Raw genomic sequence first — 21,783 nt, 5'->3', positions numbered from 1 at the left:
TACTCAGGATCTGAGCTCTTGAGGATCATGATTCAAGACCAGGTGGGAAAGTCTATGAGACTTATATCCAGGTAACCAGCAACAAGCTGTGACTCAAGTGGTAGACTGCCAGCCTTGAGTGAAAAAGCTAAGGGATAGTGTCCAGGCCCTGAGTACAAACCACAGCGGGTGGGGGGAGGGGTTAGGCATGGAGACCTACAGAGACAGAGAGACAGAGAGAGGAATGAGAGTCAGTCTGGAGTATAGGATAGAGGACAAAGATTTTTCCCTCCAGTAAGAGCAAGTCTGTATAGTGACAGTGACTACTGTGTGGAAGGCTGATAGGGCCTCCTTTTCTGGGCTACAGTGACATCTCGGTTCAAGCTTTAGGCTTTTCAGGCTTTGGTGACAGCCATTCCTCCTGTATTGTATACTTTTCAACCCATTGGTTTATTATAATTCTTACATTCCTGGAAGATTATGCTACTGATCCATTAATGGATTTTCTAAAAGTTTACACTATTCTGTTGGGGGAACAGTATGGGAGAAAAGGAAGGGAGACAGGAAAGAAAGAAGGAAGGGAGGGATGCAATGAGGAAGGGAGAAGGGGGGGAGAAGGGATGGAGGAGAGGATAGACTCAAAGGTTCTTACAAAGAGAGCCGTTCACCATGCATTGTGGTAACAACTCCACATATATACCAGTTACAAATGAGGAGTTGGGGATTCAAAGAAGAAGTAATATACCAAAAGTCACCCTGGGGGCTGGGGATATGGCCTAGTGGCAAGAGTGCTCACCTCATGAGGTCCTGGGTTCAATTCCCCAGCACCACATATACAGAAAATGGCCAGAAGTGGCGCTGTGGCTCAAGTGGCAGAGTGCTAGCCTTGAGCATAAAGAAGCCAGGGACAGTGCTCAGGCCCTGAGTCCAAGCCCCAGGACTGGCAAAAAAAACAAACCCAAACAAACAAACAAACAAACAAAAAAAGTCACCCTGGGCTGGGTGAGGGTATGACAGTGGTATTAGACTCCAGTGTTCATAATCTAACAAGCATCTTCCAGCTTTCTCATAGCATCCCCAGGCACTCACTCTGGCAACCTAGCTGGGTGCTTACAGGCTAGTTTGGGATGCAAAATACCTTTAGCCTTATTATGTCCCAACCATGAACAAAGAAAATATTCCTAAGCTTTCAACAAGAAGCCAAGGACACTGCAACTATACTCCTCAAGGGCCACAAGAGCATGCATGCCCTTGGTTCAGCTTCAAGATGGTCTGTATATAAGAGACAGAATTTGGCATAGAGGGACTACGTGAGCTTTCTCAGATCTGAGAGGGAATTGTAATATCTTGAATCAAGTCACCATGGCCTCAGGTTCTTTCTACCTCTAACATCTTGACTTCAGCCACTAGTTTATATTCTCAGTATCACAGACAGTAGCCACAGCTCCCAGCACCACATTCTTACACACTACACAAAGGTTGTTGAAATGGCTGGGTGCTGGTAGCTCACACCTGTAATCCTAGCTACTCAGGAAGCTGGGACCTGAGGATCATAGTTCAAAGCCAGGGCAGGAAAGTCTGTGAGACTCTTACCTCCAATTAACCACCAGAAAACTGGAAGAAGCACAGTGGCTCAATTGGTAGAGTGCTAGCCTTGAGCTGAAGATATGAGAGACAGTGTTATGCCAGATTTCCGATCCCCAAAGGCCACCAAGGAGCCCATACCAATGCAAACCCACAAGAGTCTTTATTGCAAGCTCGAGCCTGGACTCCCAACCATCACCGACACAGCGGATCTGGATTGAGAGCCCCAACCCTCAGATAGGCAGGGTTTTTATTGTGATTACAACAGGGGTAGGGTATTTCCAACTTGGCAGATACTTGATTGGATGGCATCTAGCAAGCAAGTCTTGTCCTATTTCTATTGGCTATCTACCCTTTCAGTTATCTATTTTGGCTTTGATATCGGGAACTGGCCGGGGTATCAGGAATTGACAACAGGTGGTCACATAGCACTGACGCAGGGGGTTAGTGCATGGGGTAGAGCAAGTCACAAAGCCATTTACAGAAGCAGAATATTTCAGTCAGGCTGACCTAGTACCAACTTTATTTTAACAATTGTGACCATGTTTTCCCAATACCACTAAGCAAGCTTGAGCAGGCTAAAACAGTCCAGTACTCAATCATAAGTAAACCAACCCAACAGTTACCATGGCATTTCTACTACTATTATGGTTATTTCTATAGTCTATGACTGTGGTCATATTTTTACTGTCCATTACCATGGTTGTTACCCAGGTATAGAGGGGAACAAGTGCTCTCTACATTTTTAAATGTCAAACTATAAGAAACTAGTCTCATGGGTGGGAGTGCAGCCCTCTATCATGGAGTCATTACCAGTGTTTAGAAGCTGTTATAATTTTAACACTAAAACTTATATTTAGTTACTCCAGTTTTCAGGTCAGCCCTAACAACATCACCCAGGCACAAAGTTCAAGCCCCACAACTGGACAAAGGGAAAAAAAGGTTGTTAAAATGTAGGTGGGAAAAGCCAGACACCAGTAGCTCATGCCTGTAATCCTAGCTACTCAGGAGGTTGAGATCTGAAGAGCAAGCTTCAAAGCCAGCCTAGAAAGACAAATCCATGATAATAATCACCAATTAACTATCAAAAAGCTGGAGTTTGAAGTGTGGTTCAAGGGGTAGAGCACCAGCCTTAAGCAAAACAGCCAGGCAACAGCATGAAGCTCTGAGTTCAAGCCCCAGTACTTGCACAAAATAAAGGTAGAAAGGACAAAAGGTGGTTTGTAGGTATAATGTTCTTTTTTGTTAATCTGCTTATAAATATCTTTCCAAGAACATCCCTACCCTACCTGACTTACTTTTATGTGTCACTGGCTAGAACTGAGTCACATGGCTTGCCCTAGGCCAATAATTGGGCATGAGTGGCTCAGACCAACAATTCTCAGCCCTTGCTAGAAATTACAATAGTTACCCCTCTTATTCTTATCCTTAGAGCCTTCTTTATGTTTTAAGGTCCTCAATGGATGCCTAAAAACAGATCATATAAAACCTTATATGTGTGCATATGTATGCAGTATGGTTTTTCCCCATACATATCTATGATGTTTACTTTTTAAGTTAGGCACAGTAAGAGATTAACAACAATACTTAGAAGATAGAGCAATTATAACAATATGTTATAATAAGAGTTTCAATGCATTTTTGCTCAAGTGCCATGGGGCAAGGAGTGTAAATAGTATAGCTATGCTAGATAAAGTTAGGAAAGGCTGTAGCTCATTGGCAAAGAGCTCTCCTAGCAAGTACAATGCCCTGGGCTTGATCCCCAGTATCAAAAAATAAAAATGAAAAAATGAAAAATAAAGGTAGGACAGAGTAGCACTGTATGACATTTTATCAGACTACTTAGGACCCCAGTGGATAATTATTTCTGCATTTTTTAAATATATGGCTTTATTTCTGGGTCTTCTAATCTGTTTCATTTATCTTTGAACCTATTTTTTTCAAATTTTTATTATCAAACTGATGTACTGAGAGGTTACATTTTCATACATTAGACATTGGATACATTTCTTGTACTGTTTGTTACCTTGTCCCTCATACCCTCCTCCCTCCTCCCCTTTCCCTTCCCCCCCCCCGAGGTGTTCAGTTTTGAACCTATTTTTAATGTCAATACCAAGTAAGTTTTGTTATTATGGCTCTATAGTAAAGCATGAGTCTGCAATTGTGATGTCTCCAGTATCGCTCTTTTTTTTTTTTGCCTAAAATTGCTTTTGATATTCAAGGTCTTTTGTTGTTTCATATGAATTTTTGGATTATTTCCTTCATGGAGAAGTCATTGGGATTTTGATGGGGGATTGTGTTAAATTTGTAGATCATCTTTGCATTATGGCCATTTTCACTATATTAATTTTACACATGGAGGTCTTTCCAGTTCCTGCTATCATCTTTGCTTTCTTTCTTCAGATTTTTATAGTTTCCATTATAGAAGTCTTTTGCTTCCTTAGCTAGGTTTATTCTTCAGTATTTTTTGAGGCTATTGCAAATGGAATTGTTTGCTGATTTCCCTCTGCTTGTACATTGGTGGTATAGAGAAAGGCTATTGATTTTTATGGCTTGACTTTGTTGCAATTTTCTATTAATATCTTTGGGTTGTAGTTGACAATAGGTAACTGAAATCTCAGAAAGGGAGAGGATAAAGATACTTTTGGCTGAGGACGTTTTTTAAAGTGCCAATTCCTGAGCTGTACCTACCACAAGAGATTATTTGGGCTTCGTGTTGGGAGACCAAACCCAGGGCCTCATATGCTAGGCAGGTGCTCTGTCACTGAGCTACATACATCCCAGCCCAGGAAGTTCTGATTTATTTAGTCTGGTATGAGGTCCCAAGATGCAAGCATTGGAAGTTTGAAAGTTTCCCAGGTGATTCTATTAGTCTATTCAATGGTTTATCCCCTGGGCCTGGCCACTGACAGGGAGCAAAATCAGAATGGGAGCAAAATCAGGTTTGTTGGTGAGCAGTGAACGTTTACCCCAGTGATTTAGGGGAAAGTACTGGAAGCTTTGAAGTTTCAGGCAGATGTAGGGTGTAGTTATGAAAAGACAAATTATTCACGGTTCCATTTATCCCCCTCTCACATGCCTTCAATTGTTTTGTCTGTAGCTGTTTATGTAAGATTCTGTCATTGTACATATGCTATTCACTCCTGGCCTAAACAGACTGACATAATGTCTTGTCCCTTTCAGCACGTCTTCCTGTAGCCTCTACTCTTTTTTTTTTTCTTTTGCCTCTACTCTTGGTAGAACCAAGAGGTTATTCCTGTTGGTAGCTTTTGGTGCTGTAGATGGACCCCTATGAGCACATAAGTATCTTGGTCTTTGTTCTGGAAAAGATATATGCATCCTTTGGAAGAATCTAGCAAAGTAGTTGGTGTCCTATAACTTAAGTCCCACCAATCAGGAAACTTTCTTACTAGCAAATTCAATCTAAACAGAAACAGAAATGGCGAAACACCCTCAAATACCTACCAACTCACTTTGAAAGTCATTCCTCCTTCCCTCCTCCTCCTCTCGTTGCTCTTCCCTTCTTTCCTCTCAGGTCTCCTGGATTCCCATCCTCAGGTTTTCCAACAGAACTGAAGGGACTTGCTTTACTGAAAACAACATTGGGCTCAAGTACAGCATAAAGTAAGGAACACTAGGGACAAAGAAACAACCTTGGCCCAAGTTCAAGAACCCTGGAAAGTGGAGAACTGCTTGGGAGCTGAAAGGAAGCCATTTCAATTGGGGAAAAAAAAACATTTCAGGGCCCAGTGATATCTTCCTGAGAATTAGAATCCTTCAGTTCGGTTGCCTGTCTCCTCCACCACTCTGGCCCCAGGCATCAAGCCAGCAGCTGGGCTGACATTTCTGCAGCTGGCCTTGTACATATCAAAGGCCATCCTGAAGGATGCTGAGAATAAGTTACAACATTAGCTAATGGTGAAAGAAATAAACTCCAGGGTTAGAAGCTGTGAAGGAGAACCACTGAATTTTCCTTCAGTGTGACTGTGTTCTCAGTACAGTCACATTCTGAAAACAGCCACTGACCTAGACACCTATTTTTCCCTGTGGAATTGAAACCTTTCCAAGGAAATGTTACCTTAAGGTACGGGGTGATTATGGACACTGAAAAGATGCAGGGTAGTTATTGGGCTTGGTCAGTAAGAAGCCTCAAATCTTAGGTTGGGGAGATAGCTCAGTGGAAGAGCACTTGCTTCACATACTCTAGGCCCTGGGTTTCATCCCCAGCACTGCAAAAATAAATGAAAGAAAGGAAGTAAAAGAGGAGGGGGAGGAGAGTTAGTGAGAGGAGGGAGGGAGAAAAAAAACAAAAGCTAGAAAAATTTAAAAGAAAAGTAAAGGAAGATAAAGAAAGAATAATAATTTTAAAAATCAAGTCTGGCCTGAAGTCCAAGGGGCCAAAGGGAGCACTTCCAAAGAGTACTGTTTGCTTAACATCTTTGGGTCAGAGGCAGTGTTGAGTCAGAGGAAGCCGCCCAGCTGACCAAAGTTTTGCAGCATGGGCTTTGTCCCTGACACAGAACAGCCCAGGGATTTCTAAAGCCAGGGGAGAACATGCAGGCGAGAGGATGGCAGTGGGGTTGGGGAAGCAGTACAGAACTTTGAATTCTCAAGTAGAGCTGATGAAGTGAGGAAGGTTCCTAGTGTCTCCCAGGATGGCACTGAGAGACTAATTGAAGTCATGGCACACAGATAAGGTGGACTTTATGGAAGAATGTTTCAGAATTCTGAGGCCACTTTTCCCGTAAGTCCAGACTTTATCAAAAATGGCTTTTTATTGCTTCAGAGAGATCATGGTAAGCCATTCAGAGAGAATGACAAGCCAAACATACTTAAAATCAAGGTATTTAAAAATAGGACTTCCTTGTGACCAGCCAAAGGCTGGTGTATGTTAAATGTATAAATTTTAGGAGCAATGTAATTAGACGATGAATGAAGTTGGCTACTGGTCGCTCAGGCCTGTAATCCCAGCTACTCAGGAGGCTGAGATATGAGGATCATAGTTCAAAGCCAGCTGGAGTAGACAAATCTGTGTGACTTTCATCTCCACTTAGCTAGCAAAAAGCTAGAAGTAGGAGTATGGCTCAAGTGGTAGAGTACTAGCTGTGAGTGGAAAAAAATAGTGAGAGTGTAAGGCTCTGAGTTCAAGCTAGTACTGGCACCACCAACAACACAAAAAGATGCTCTTACTGTAATAATGTTATCACCATGGATGCAATTAGGGAAACCCATACATTTTTCAGGTCCTAAACCAAAATGTTATGCTTTCTTGTCTGTCCCTCCTTCTACCACTGCTGTTAGGAATTGCAAGAAGGAAACACTAATTACCCTCTTCTTTTTGCTTTGGGTTATTTTTCATGTAGCATCTCAGTTTTTGCCCACGGCTGGCTTGGACTGCAATACAGAGCCTTATCCTCCTATCTACAGCCTCCTCTAGCTGGGATGACAGGCATGTGAAATGAGTTTTAATTGTTGAGATGCAGGATTGCAGGACAAGTCTTACTAAATCGTTACCTCAGCTAGCAAGATTTTCCAATGGACTCTCCTTCCTGACCAGCTGTGATTAAAGATGTGAGTTATCATGCCCCAAACAGAATTTTATTAAATAATGTTTAAGGAGAAGGAAATATTAACAACCCTGAATTGATCATAACATGGTGTATATGTGTATTGAATTACAACACCATAACCCATAAGTATGTACAATTGACATAAAAATAAATGAGAATAATAATATTCATAAAGACTTTACAATAAGGATATGGTTGGCTGAGAATAACAACATCAGCATTCTATGGTTTTTTTGTGTGCAGTAAAAGATCGAACTCAGAGCCTGGTACATTCTCTTTTTTTTAATACTCATTTTGGAAGAGGTGTAATTCTGGGGTATAAACTCAGGATGTCACACTTGCTAGGCTGAAGTTTACCACTGAGCCACTTCTGTCTTGAACTTGGGGCCTTATGCTCTTGCTTGGCTTTCTCCTCCTCTCCCTCCATCCTCCTCCTCTACCTCCCCCTCTGCTCATTCCCTTCCCCCTCTCCTCACTCCCCTCCCCTCCCCTTCCTTCCTTCCTTTTTTTCTGATAGCCCTGGGGCTTGGACTCAGGGCCTGAGCACTGCCCTGGCTTCTTTTTTCTTTTGCTCAAGGCTAGCACTCTACCTCTTGAGCCACAGAACCAATTCTGGCTTTTTCTGTTTATGTGGTACTGAGGAACTGAACCTAGGGCTTCCTGCATGCTGGGCAAGCACTCTACCACTAAGCCATATTCCCAGCCCCGAGCCTGGTACATTCTAAGCAAGTGTTCTACCACTTGAACCATACCCCCAGTCTGGGCTGGTTGTTCTTGAACTCTGAATCTTTCTATCTTCCTGTATCCCGAGTATCTGGGATTATAGGCTACCAGAGTATGCCACAGAACTTGGCTTTGAATGTTGTTTAAATTGATCTTATTTTTATTTCTCTCTAGTCAAAGGGGAAGAGAAATTGCTTTGAGTTCAGGAAGATTATTGTGATCATTATCCCGATAACTTTTGCAGCTTGCTGTTAGGTGTGTCACTCTCTAGCAATGTTACAATGAGGAATGGCCAACTCAAACCTGCTCTTAGCAATAAGGCCATTTTACACCTACCGGACTGTTTAGAAGGATAGGTTATGAAATTCTAGAACAAACAGCTTCACTGTGCAGGGAGAGATACCTAAAGTGTCGTGACACAGTGACTGAACCACACTCTTTTCATAATGAATTGTAATCACAGCCTGGTAACTTATTTTCCTCTGGTCCCAAGGTTTCAACTAAGAGCCTCAAGCTCACTCAGACTGCTTAGCTTTCTTGCTCAGGGCTGGCATTACTCTTCCAAATTACTCTTCCTCCTGAGTAACTGGGATTACAGGTGTGACCCACCAGCACCCTCCATCTTAAAGCTGATTGAAAGCAAAGAACAAGTCCTCATGAGCAGCTTCAGGACCCCTTCTTCCTCTTTAGGCACTCATTTGACAGTGCCTTCGGGACCAAATGGCTGCCTAAATTGCAGGTCTCAGCTCTAATCACTTCCAAGCCCCATACCATCTCAAATCTTCTCAGGTCCACTTGGGTGTGTCAAACATCTGCATGTGGCCTGTCTAAGTGGATATTAGAAAACACTGACTCAGTTCATTACTGCAGTTGGGAGGAACTTTAATCACAAAAGCCATCAAGCATGCCAACTGCAAATATTTCAAGCAGCTCAATGAAAGGAAAAAAACTAAAAAGTCAACCAGGTAAGCTCAACTGTTTCCCATTTTTATTCTTTTCTTGTGCTAGTCCTGGGGATTGAACTGAGAGCCTGGGTGCTATTCTTGAAATTTTGTGTTTATGGCTGGTGTTCTACCATTTGAGCTACAAATCCACTTCCTGCTTTTTAGTGGCTAATTGGAGATAAGATTTTCATGGACTTTCCTGCCTGGGTTGGCATCAAACCAAGCTTCTGAGTGGCTAGGATTATAGGTGTGAGCTACCAGTGCCTGGCACATTTTTATTCTATATTTAAATGGATACTTTAAACCCTAAAGTTGTGCCAGAGCCAGGAGGCTCACATCTGTAAACCTAGCTACTCCAAAGCCTGAGAGCTGAGGATCACAGTTTGAAACCAGCCTGGGCACACAAATCTAAGAGACTCTTATCTGCAATTAACCAGCAAAGAGCTGAAAGTGGAGCTTTGGCTCAATCAATAAAGTGCCAGCCTTGAGTAAAAAAGCTAGAAAACAGCACCCAGCCCCTAACTTTAAGCTCCAGTATCCTCACAGTGCAGGAATGTGCAGACACACAAATACATACAAACAGGCACATATAAAGTTTTACATCACAGTGACCAATTTTATTAATAAAGGTTTAATGCACATTCATTTGTTCTCAAGTGAGCTCAGAAATTTTGGAAATTTTTATTTGGGGTAGGTATCATAAAATTAGAGACATGCTTTTACTTCATTTTATTTTAATGACTTGCCTTTTGACATGGCTGACTGAGGGGTGAGGCTCATGTTAATTGAGCTTTTGCTCGGAATTCTCCAGCCAGAGTGAGATACTACCAGAGTATAGATTTGCTCAGCACCCTCTGGGGTGCCTGGTCCCAGCTAGTGGCTTCTCCACTCATTTCTTCCTCTATTTCCCAAGGGAGAGTGTTCTCAGTTTTGTTTTGTTTTATTTTTACCTGAAAGTTGCTGCATCTGTTATTTACCAGTATCCTTTGACATTTAATTTTTCAGATCAAAAGTTTGGAAATTATTTATAACGTCTATAATATTGAATGTGTAAAGTACATTTGCAGGCAGGGGAAGGAAGGAACAGTTCTATTTTCAAACTAGCTGTTTGAAATGATATTTTGTTCCCTGGTTAGGGAACATTTGTGAGGATCTCAAGAGTTCTTTTACCTTTGCCCCAAAGCAGCTCCCTTACAACTTAACAGCTTAATGGCTCTATTGTCATCTGCACTGTCAGTCATTTCCGTTTGCCTTGACAAACTGTATTTCAGTGATTCCATGTGCAAACAGGAAGGTAATGCAAGCTTAACCTGGGCAGACAGATAAGCTTAGATCTTAACATCATCCGTTGTGTGGATCAGGTTGCAGGGTTGGGAGAATACCCCATAAGCATACAAAGGCTGCAGCTCCCATCAGTCCTTTAATTATTAGTTCTGGGAATGGCCAAGGAGGAAAGCTGTCAAATGAGCTGGGCCAGCCCCAGGGCCAGCTAAATAAATACCCAGACATACCAGCCAGCCAGCCAGCTAAATCTTTCCAGCATCTTTTGGTAGTGAAGTCCAAAGCACAAATAGGGCACCTGGGCAGTGGGTGCCCAGATCCACTTGGGAGACAGGAGACTGGTGGAGGGGTGTTTGACAGCACCACACTTCTTACCTGATCTGGAAGGCCACTGACAGAGGCAAAGCTGCAAGTTCAATGGGTTAATCCAAACTTGAAAGTTAGCAGGAAGTTGATTCTCCCCACAGCCTCTCACCATACTGGCTTTAAAGGTTGAAAAAAATTATGATTAAAATACTGAGTGTCTTCCTGTGTCACTAAATCACAGCTCTGGGGCCTCCTTGGAGCCAAATGCCAGTAATCAAGGCCTTTGACACCAACCATAGTGAACCCACAGGGAGATTTCCCTTTGATGGTGAGGCCAAGGCTGTTAGGACAAGCAGTTATATTTAGGGTCTGCCTGGCAATTTAAACACTCAGGGGAACTTTAGCAAAGGAGGTAAAAGACTCCAGCTCATTATAGTACAACTTTGAATCTTTAAATAAGCAATGATTTTTTTAAAAAAAAATGAAAGCTGATTTGTGATCCCTTTGAGTATTTAAGGAATGACACTTGAGTGTCATGTGGTTTTCAGTCATGGGGCTTGAACTCTGGTCCTGGGCTCTGTCCCTGAGCTCTTTTCCTGAAGTCTAGCACTCTAACACTGAGACACTATGCCACTTCCAGTTTTCTGGTAATTAGCTGGAGATAAGAATCTCACGGGGACTTTTCTGCCTGGGTTGGCTTCGAACCATGATCCTCAGATCTCAGCCTCCTGGGTGGCTAGGATTATGGGCATGAGTCACCAGCACCTGTCACATGTTATTTATTTTGTTTTGTTTGCCAGTCCTGGGGCTTGAACTCAGGCCCTGAGCACTGTCCCTGGCTTATTTTGCTCAAGGCTAGCACTCTACCACTTGAGTCACAAGGCCACTTCTGGTTTTTTTATGTTTATGTGGTACTGAGGAATCGAACCCAGGACTTCATGCATGCTAGACAAACATTCTACCACTAAGCCACATTCCCAGCCCTGTCACATATTGTTTTAAACCCTTTTTATATATGTTTCTCAAGACATTGATAAAAAGAAACTTTGACTTCTCACATGATTTACACAGTTTTATTTTTTTAATCATTATCAGACAGGATATGTCTTTTTAGCAATACTGGGTCGGGGGGGAGGGGTTGAACCTAGAGTCTTGCACTTGCTAGGCAGTGGCTCTACTATTTAAGCCACAGCCACAGCCTTGCCCCTCGCCCCCCCCCAAAGATTTTATGTCTAGGCTCCTTTGGGAATGAGATCTTTCTACCCATAGCCTGCATTGTAGCTGGGATAACAGGCACAGGCTATCATGCGCCACCACTCTCAGCATTTTTCTCGAGATGGGGGTCTCACAAACACTTTGTTTGGGCTGCTCTAGAACTTCAATCCTCTAAGTGTCTGCCTCCCAAGTAACTAGGATTTACTGACATGGGCCACTGCACCCAGGCAAGTTAGATCTTTAAATAGTTCCAACTACTGTAGGCAGTAGGAAATATTTTCATTTTCTTCAGGTTGTGGATAAGGGAAAATGGCTTTAACCAAGAAGTTTAGTAGTTTAGGGCCAAATGTATGTTAGGCAAACAAGCTACAACTGAGCCACACCCCAAATGCAGCTTCTTTTCTCCTCCTCCAGATCTCTTCTAACCCCATCCACAACCTGGATTGTTCTTATGCATTATATTAAGGTTCGCAAAGCCTTTTTCTTTTACTTAAAATTTTTTTTATTGTCAAGATGATGTAAGAAATAAAAAAAAAGTAGCTTTTCCCAACCCAGTGGAATATCCGGTAACTTTTTACCTATTTTGCAAGTCAAAGTTTGAGTGCCTCCCTGTATACGAAGAATAGCCAGGCAATGGCTTACAAAGGTGAGTAAGATAGATTTCTGTCCCAACAGAAGTTACCTTTTATTAGTGAGCTTAGGAAAGCGAGTACGAAGAGAACTGCAGGCGTTAGATTGGTCTGGAAAGTCTTCTACAAAAAGTTAACCTGAGGCCTAAAAGATAGTCAGTTATGCTGAAATGGAATCGAACAGTGCAAAAGAATGAACCACATATGCAAAGGTCTTGAGGCAAGAAAGAGCTTGAATTCCTAGTATTCCAGAATCTGAAAAAAAGACCCAATGTGGCTGGAACATTTTCAGATAGGCCAGGTGTATTCCTATTGGAATCTGAGATCCATACTGTTCATTGTTCTGCCAAACACCTAGGTGACTGAAGTTGACACATGGGAGGAACAGGTTTATGTCTCTGAGAAAAATGGAGGAAATCTTTCAATCTCAAATTTCCAAAAGTTGCCTACTTTTGCTTTGCTTATGTCCAGTTTATCATTTTTTCCTTTTGTGGATGGTGCATTTGGGGCTTTATGAATGCTTTATGTATCCCAAAGTATAAATTTTTCTCATGTGTTTTCTTATAAATGTTTCATAACATTTACCTTGGTTTTCCTCATAAATTTTAAGATAAGCTTGTCTGTATTAACACTTTAATTCGATAATTTGTGTGTGTGTGCATGCGCTCACACATGTGCATGCACACCAGTACAGGGGCTTGAACTTGGGGCTTCAGAAAAAGAAATCTGACTTTCTTCCTCATTGCTGAAGTTCTATCTGTTGAGCCATATCTCCAGTACAGCATTTTCCTAGCATTACAGGCATAAAGCCACCAGAACCTGTCCTGGATGCTTGATTTTGAGTTGACTTTTAAAAATGAAGTGTGAGGGCTGGGGATATGGCCCAGTGGCAAGAGTGCCTGCCTCATATATATGAGGCCCTGGGTTCGATTCCCAAGCAGCACATATACAGAAAATGGCCAGAAGTGGCGCTGTGGCTCAAATGGCAGAGTGCTAGCCTTGAGCAAAAAGAAGCCAGGGACAGTGCTCAGGCCCTGAGTCCAAGCCCCAGGACTGGCCAAAAAAAAAAAAAATGAAGTGTGAGGTTTAGGTCAAAGATTATTTTGGCCTATGGATGTCTAACTGCTCTAGCAGTCTAATTTGCTCCAGCAAATGATGTGCTTGTAGTACAGGGCTTAAACTTGAGTTTCATGCCCTAACTTACCTTTTTGCTTAAGGCTGGTATTCTACTACTTGAGCCACAGCTCCATTTCTGGCTTTTTGCTGGTTACTTAGAGATGAGTCTCATGGTCTTTCCTGCCCGGGCTGGCTTTGAACTGAGATCTTCAGATCTCAGACTCCTGGGCCTGGGAATCTAGACATGAGCCACCAGTCTCTGACAAATCAGCTCTATTATTATTTCAATTTTTCAAATTTGTTCAAGTTTGTTTTGTGAACCAGTATAAGCTATATGTGATAAACATGCCATGTATACTTAAGAAGACTGTATATCTCACTGTTAGTAAGTAAAACGTTCAATAAATGACTTTTAATTCTGTTGGGTTCACAGTTTTAAGTTCTTTTTATATCCTTGTTGATTTTCTGCCTAGGACTCTATTAATTGTTGAGAGAGGGGTACTGAAGTTTCCCACTACAAATGTGGACATATCTATTTCTCCTTACTGTTTCTTCAGTTTTTGCCTCTGGAAATTTGAAGCTCTGTTGTTATTGTATATACACTCAGAATTGCTGTGTCTTGTTGATAAAGTAACACTTTTTTTTAGTTTTCTTATATATATATTTATTATCAAACTGAATTACACAGAGGTTACAGTTTCATACATTAGGCATTGGATACATTTCTTGTACTGTTTGTTACCTCCTCCCTCATTCCTCCCTCCCCCCACCTCTTTCCTTTCCCCCTCCCCCCCATGAGTTGTTCAGTTGTTCAGTTCATTTTCACCAAAGAGTTTGTAAGTATTGCTTTTGTAGTTATTTGTCTTTTTTTAACCTGTGTCTCTCGATTTTGGTATTCCCTTCCAATTTCCTGGTTCTAATACCAGTATACCCGGTTTCCAATATACTCAGATAAGATAAAAGATAGTGTAGGTACAACCACAGGAAGGTGAAACAGGAATATCATCAATAATAGAGGCTACAGTTACATATGGCACGTTGAAAGTATTTACAACTGTGATATAAAAATTGTTTCCATAACATGGAGTTCATTTCATTTAGCATTATCTTAGGTGTTCATAAGGGTATAGCTATTGGGCTCCTGTGATCCTCTGCTGTGACTTGCCTAAACCTGTGCTAATTATTCCCAGAAGGGAGACCATATAGTCCATGTTTCTTTGGGTCTGGCTCACTTCACTTAGTATAACTTTTTCCAAGTCCTTCCATTTCCTTAAAAATGGGGCAATGTCATTCTTTCTGATAGAGGCAGAAAATTCCATTGTGTATATGTGCCACATTTTCCTGATCCATTCATCTACTGAGGGGCATCTGGGTTGGTTCCAGATTCTAGCTATGACAAATTGTGTTGTGCTGGTGGCTTTAGTGTGATTATGTTTGTGGTCTTTTGGATAGATACTCAAAAGTGGGGCTGCTGGGTCATAGGGGAGTTTTATGTTTAGCCTTCTGAGGAATCTCCATACCACTTGCCAGAGTGGCTGAACCAGTTTACATTCCCACCAACAATGAAGTAGGGTTCCCTTTTGGCCACATCCCCTCCAACAGTTGTTATTGTTAGTTTTCTTCATATAGGACATTCTTACTGGGGTGAGATGGAATCTCAATGTTGTTTTTATTTGCATTTCTTTTATGGACACTGATGTAGAGCACTTTTTCACATGCCTCTTGGCCATTCTCATTTCCTCATCAGAGAAGTCTCTTTGTAAGTCTTTAGCCCACTTGATGAGGGGGCTATTGGTTCTTTGCAGTTTTGTTTTGGATGAAGGTAATTTTTTTAGTTCTGCATGCATTTTAGATATGAGGCCTTTGTCTGTTGAATGGCCGGTAAAGATCTTCTCCCAGTCTGTGGGCTTTCTGTTTATCTTGCGAGCTATGTCCTTTGCCCTGCAGAAGCTTTGCAGTTTGATGTAGTCCCATTTGTCGAACCTTTCTTTGATTTGTAGCCTTTCTGGGTCTTTGTTGAGGAAGTTCCGTCCAGTGCCAAGGAGCCCAAGTGTTTCTCCTACTCCTTCCTTTAGTGTTTTCAGGGTGTCTGTTTTGATTTTGAGATCTTTGATCCATTTGGAATTGATTTTGGCGCAGGGTGATATATAAGGATCTAGTTTTAGTTTGTTGCAGGTGTTGAACCAGTTTTTCCAGCACCATTTGTTAAAGAGGCTATCTTTCTTCCAGAATGTTGTTTTAGCTCCTTTATCAAAGATTAAGTAGGCGTAGTTCTGTGGGTTCATTTTTGGGTCTTCAATTCTGTTCCATTGGTCTTCAGGCCTGTTCCGGTACCAGTACCAAGCTGTTTTTATTACTATAGCTTTATAATACAGCTTGAAGTTGGGTATTGTAATTCCTCCAGCACTGTTCTTTCTGCTGAGGATTGTTTTTGCTATTCTGGGTCTTTTATTGTTCCGTATGAATTTCAGGATTGCTTTGTGTATTTCATTAAAAAATGGTGTTGGGATATTAATGGGTATTGCATTGAATTTGTAGATAGCCTTTGGCAATATTGCCATTTTGATTATATTAATCCTCCCAATCCAGGAGCATGGGAGGTTTTTCCATTTCCTTAGTTCTGATTTAATTTCGTTTTTAGTTCCCAGGGGATGGATCTGCTCTGCCCCTCCGCCCCTGTTAGTGAAATCCTGGGGTTCTGTGGTTCACACAACTAGCAGGTAGGCCTTGGGCGTCCACTGTAGATGGGGACGTGAACAGTCTTGGGAACTGTGGCTCCTCCCGTCTGCAGTAGGGCCGCTGCCTTTAACACCTGGCTCTGAATAGGCTGTGGACTCAGCAGGGCAGTGCACCTCTGGCCTAGTTTACTCGGCTCATTGTTTGCTTGCCTGGGGGAGGTTCCTCCCTCCTGGACGGGGCGGCCTTCCGGGCAGAGCTGGGTATGGAATTCAGCTCCGTTTCGGGCTGGGAATTGGGCTTCCTCTGTGACGCGACTGTTTATCTGTCTCAGGAACTGTTTGTTCCCCCGTCTGGTGTTTCCGTGCCACAGGTAGCTGCTTGCCGCTTTCACTTTTAATTTAGGAATTCCGGCGGGCAGGGCGGGCACCTCTATCCGAGCCAAGGCCCAGGACAAGCCTCCCACCTGGGCAGGGAGCGTTCTCCTGGGCAGAGCTGGCTCTCACTGATTGGTCCCTCTTGCCCTTCTCAAAGATGGCCGCTTTGTTCTCGCTTTCCCCAGGCAGGCTTTAGATCCAGTCTGGTCTGACCCTTTGCCCGTGTCAAAGATGGCGCTTTGCTCTGGCGGTTAGGGAAGGAGCTGCTCTGTGGGCATGAGTGAGACTGTCTTTCGTGGGAGTACTCACACTGTCTCTGCGATTTCAGCCTGTCCATGCTCAGCCTGTGATCTGTGTCTGTATGCTGCCGTCTGGAGGATTTTTTCCTGGTCACCATTGAGCTGTGTGGGGTGCGCAGCGCTGTGCCAGCACCAGTACTGGCGTGGCGGTGGGACGCCTCCCGGAGCTCAAATCTGTGTTTTCAGACCAGCAAAGTCGATTTTTCCTTCCTAGCCAGAATCCCTGTACTGTTAGAACTTATTTGGGCTATCTAGGGGTAAAAGTTTCTCTGGGGTGGGAAAACTGCGATGTTGGAGGTAGCTCAGCTAGGGCTCTGCTGCTCCTCCACCATCTTCCCGGAACCTCAAAGTAACACTTATATATAATGTCTTTCTTTGTTCCTTGCAATTTTCTCTGTATTACTATAACTACTTTCCCTTTCTTTCAATTATGATTTGCATAGTATATCCTTTTAATCCTTTTATTTTCAACATACAGCATTATATTTTAATTGAATTTTCTATAGACAGCATGGTAAGGTTGTTTCAAAATCTATTCTAGCGATGGAGGTGTATCTCAGTGGTAGAGCACTTGACAACCCTGACTTCTAGTCCTAGCATTTCAGGGAATGCATGCATATTGTTAACCACATTTAGTTTGTGTGCTTGACACATTTATAATAGTGATTATTTGTACTTTAGGGCTTAAATCTGATCATTAAGAAACTGACTTGTTTAATCTCTATTTTGTTCCATTTTCCTTTCTCTATCATCTTTCTGTGTTATTTGATCATTTTTCACATTTTATTTTGATGTATCAGAGGTAAATTCAGTTTTTTGTATGTTTATTTTCATGGTTCCTTTCGATAATGCATACATACTTTATTATAGTCTATTTGTGTCAACATTTTACTATTACTAGTGAATTATAGAAAGCTAACTTTCATCCTGCTCCTTTTAATAATTCTCTTAAGTATTTTCTCCACATATTGAGAACCCGATCATAAAATGTAATTTTTACCTCGACCATCAAATATAATTTTAAATATTCAAGAGAGTATTAATTTACTAGCATTTCATCCTTTCTGCTTTCTTGTTTCATTTGTGGTATTTTAAGTCTCCTTTATCATTTCCTTTGTGTTGGAAGAACTTCCCTTAGCAGTTGTTACACATCAGTTCTGTTTGCAACAAAATACCTTCGCTTTCCTTCTCTTGAGAAATGATTTCCCCTTCATTCTTGAAGGATATATCATGGGATATCAGAGTCTGGGTTGACAGTTATTTTCTTTTAGAGCTTGAAAAATGTGCCACTTCCTTGGTATTTCCATGCATTCACATATGGAGTCTGTTGACATTCACACTGTTCCCATAAGTCATGGGTGTCATTTCTCTCTTGTTGCCATCAAGAGTTTCTTTTTCTTAGAATTTCCTATTTCTTCGCAATTTTTGAGACAGGGTCTCAATATGTAGCTTGGGCTGGCCTCACTATCTTGTCTTTGCCCCCCCAAGTGCTGAGATTACAGGCATGTACCATGCCTGTACCACATACCACAGGCATGTACTATGGACTTTGCTTTTCTGAAATGTGATTATATTGTATCTTGGGGTAGACTTCTTTGATTTTTTTCTTGTTTGAAGTTTTTAGAGTTTGTCTTACTCTGTAGGTTTATGTCTTTTGCCAAGTTTGGGGATTTTTTTAAACTATATTTATTCATGTACTTTTTCAACTTAGATGGTAAATCAGTTATTGTCATACCACCAGTCCTTGAGGCCATGTTTTTTCACTTTACTTTTTTTTGCTTAGACCTGTGTAGTCTGTTGTTTGATTTTTCAGATTCAGTGTTTATTTACTGTCACCTCTGTTCTGCTAGTGATCCCACCTAGTGAGGTATTGATTACTGTACTCTACACTTCTAAAACTTCCACCTCATTGACAGATATGGTGGGTACACCTATGCTCTCAGCATTTAAGAGGCTAAAGCATCAGGGTGGCAAGTCTGAGATCAACCTGAGCCACTAGCAAGACTATCTCACACAAAAATTTTGTTTTACATTTTTGGTTCTTTATTAAATAGAAGATGGAGAGTTAATCAAGAATTTAATGTATATCCTACAAAAATTAAGAAAAGTCAGAGAAGGGGTAGGTTGGGAGGGATGGGTAAGAATGATGAAAGGTCTGACATTGATCAAGATGCATTATATTCATAAACTGCTTTGTTAAATGGCAAGTCCTTTGTACAACTGTTTAAAGATAATGTTTTAATTAAAAAAGAATAGCCCAGTGCTGGTGGCTCACATCTGTAATCCTAGCTATTCAGGAGGTTGGGATCTTGGGATCAAGGTTCAAAGCCAGCCTGGGCAAGAAAATCTGAGAGACTCTTATCTCCAATTAACAACCAGAAAACGGGAAGTGGCGCTGTGGCTCAAGTGGTAGAGCACCAGCCTTGAGCTGAAGAGCTCAGGGACAGTACCTAAGCTCAGAGTTCAAGCCCCACAAATGATCAAAAAGAAAATTTCTCTCGGATGTTGGTGGCTCACACCTGTAAAATCCTAGCTGCCAGGAAGCCGAGATCTGAGGATCATGGTTCAAAGACAGCTGTACAGTAAAATCTATGAGATTCTTATTTCCAAGTAACAAGCACATAACCAGAAGTGGACCTGTAGCTCAAGTGGTAGAACAGTAGCATTGGGCCAAAAAGCTCAGGGACAACACCCATGCCCTGAGTTCAAGCCCAGGACTGACACTGTACACAGATACACACAACATATTACCCTTTGTTGAAAATTTCTATTGACTTTTTTCATTTGTTTCAAGTGCATTAGTAGTTGTTAGTTGAAATATTTACGGCTTAAAATGTTTTAGATCATTTCAATGTCATTGTCATCTCAGTGTTATCTGTGAATTGCTTTTCTTGTTCAAGTTTTTATTGTCCTAATTCTTGGTTTGATAAATGTTTTCTATTGTATCCTGGACACAAAAGTCCTATGTTTGAACTAGGCCTCTGCTCACAGAGGGAGTTTTTTTTCTGTGGTACTTCATTTTTATCTCTGTAGACTAACTTCTTTCCTATCTTTTGGCTAGCAACAACAGGCTTTTCTGTTGTCTCTGACCTCTGCTGTTTATGGTCTGCTGACTTCTTCAGGGTCCATTCCAGAACACAGTACACCCGACTATGGCTGGCATAACTCACTTTGACTAAAATGTCATAAACACACACATGTGAAGGAAGGATGGAGATATGGTCACTCCATGAAACCTAACTTCACTCCTAGTTCATCTCTGTCATCTACACAGAAGGCTCCAGAAAGCTCTGATATCCTCACCAAGCACCCCACCACAGTAGCTGCACAAATCACAGCCACAGTATTGTACAGAGGGAACCCCCCCCCCATTATATTCATCTTCCCGTCCCTTGTCCTGGCCCATTTTCAAACTAGAAATGATCAGTACTGCCCCTGGAGGGGTTTCTAACAGGAAGAGTATAGTTCATCATCAGAGATCAACAGACTTTGTGGATTTCTGTGGTCTCAAGTTCAAACACCCTTTGTTCTTTCCCTTTTAGGTCAGACACCATGACCGGACTCTCAGCACGCTGGCCTAGCTCTGCAGAAGTGGCTCACTGGAGGCCATCGATCACCCTGTTACAGACTGGCATGACTTGAGACCAACTGCTGTGCAAATCTGCTAAGCAGGAGCATCACAAGCTGTTCAATAATGGACACAGTGATTGAGATGAGGTTTCCAGAGAGAAAGTGACAGTACAATGTGGATATTTATGGCCATAAAATAGGAAGAGCTGAGTTCCCAGGCAGAACTCGCCTCTGCTGGAACCATTTCAGAAAGGCATCTCCAGCACAAAGAAGAGATGCAATTTGGTTCCATTTCATATCAGCAGATGTCGGGACAAAAGCATCAATGTGAACAAGGTTAAGGGCAGTACTGTCTGTCTTCATTAAACTACTTCATGTGAAACCAAAGCTCTAGTTGGTATTATTTTTAACTGGCCCATTCATCTCTCCTTCAAATAGCCACCCTACCCTAGAGCCAGTTTCTTAAAAGTAATTTTTCCTGGGATAGGACAGCTATAATGAACGGAAACAATTTTGAGTTTTTGTTTTGATTTCATTTTTCTTTAAAGTTGTTCAATTTAGTGTTTTGTTCGTAGACAATTAAAGGACTCTAGACTCATGCTATAATGAGATTTTATTTTGCTAGGAAGAAGATTTTATGATGTGGTTCAATTGCATGGTTCAAGTACAAGCTAATATATATGAAAGGAAAAGTGAAGATTGTGAAGGAAACTGTATGTTGGATTTTGGAATTTTAGCATTCATTCAGTAAGAACCAAAGCAGGTGCAATGTCAAATTTAGTATCATGTAGCCAACCCAGGTGATGCCTTCGTGGCTCTATACCCCAAGCTTGTGGTAATTTTACAGGAAAGGAGGAATTTCTGGCAGAGACTAAGTTTGAAGCATTTATTTAAACTCTAAGGTACATTAAAAAATTCTCAGAAGCCAGGCACCAGGGGCTCACGCCTGTAATCCAAGCTACTCAGGAGGCTGAGATCTGAGAATCACAGTTGGAAGCAAGCCCAGTTTGAAGCCAGCCTGAGCAGGAAAGTCTGTGAGACTCTTATCTTTAGTTAATCATAGAAAAAGCCATAAGTGGTGCCTGTAGCTCAAGTGGTAGAGTACTAGCCTCGAGCAAAAGGAGTTCAGGGAAAGCGCCCAGGCTCAGAATTCAAGCCCCAAGACCAGAAAAAAAAAAAATTCTCAGAACTCTATTGTCATTATTTTTATATCCTCTTTTGGTACTGGTACTGGAGTTTGAACTCAGGAACTCATCCTCACTTGCTTTGTTCAGCTGGTGTTATACCACTTGAGGCATACCTCCAGTCTGGCTTCAAACTATGATTCTTCAGATCTTACCTTCCTGAGTAGCTAGGGGGACTGGTATGAGCCACTGGCACTCAGCTCACCCCTCCACCCCCATACACAGTGTTCTCACTGTATCTCAGGCTGGCCTTCAACTTCAGACCCTCCTATCTCAGCATCCTTGAGTGAAAGGATCACAGGCATACATTACCATGCCCAGTGACATCCT

At 41.9% G+C, this 21,783-nt stretch overlaps 2 protein-coding genes across 3 annotated transcripts in view; one reads left to right on the top strand and one right to left on the bottom strand.

Annotated features, from left to right (window-relative positions):
- Chst7 (carbohydrate sulfotransferase 7) overlaps positions 1 to 20,656 on the top strand; it is a 25,140-nt gene extending 4,484 nt beyond the window's left edge. Inside the window, exon 2 of the mRNA XM_048336183.1 lies at positions 20,242 to 20,656. The gene's annotated coding sequence lies outside the window, so the exon portion shown is untranslated. The remainder of the gene's footprint in view (positions 1 to 20,241) is intronic.
- The window catches only part of Slc9a7 (solute carrier family 9 member A7), a 160,634-nt gene continuing 155,602 nt past the window's right edge, over positions 16,752 to 21,783 (bottom strand). The window contains exon 19 of one of the 2 annotated variants that reach the window (XM_048336181.1): positions 16,752 to 16,764. The gene's annotated coding sequence lies outside the window, so the exon portion shown is untranslated. Of the gene's footprint in view, positions 16,765 to 18,227; positions 18,240 to 21,783 lie in introns of those variants that run through there. The other variant, XM_048336182.1, reaches the window with a different exon arrangement.

This window comes from Perognathus longimembris, chromosome 28 (assembly GCF_023159225.1).
Source record: "Perognathus longimembris pacificus isolate PPM17 chromosome 28, ASM2315922v1, whole genome shotgun sequence".
In the NCBI taxonomy this organism is placed as follows: domain Eukaryota; kingdom Metazoa; phylum Chordata; class Mammalia; order Rodentia; family Heteromyidae; genus Perognathus; species Perognathus longimembris.
The sequence above is the reverse complement of the archived record's forward strand: the minus strand, read 5'-3'. Positions and strand labels throughout refer to the sequence as shown.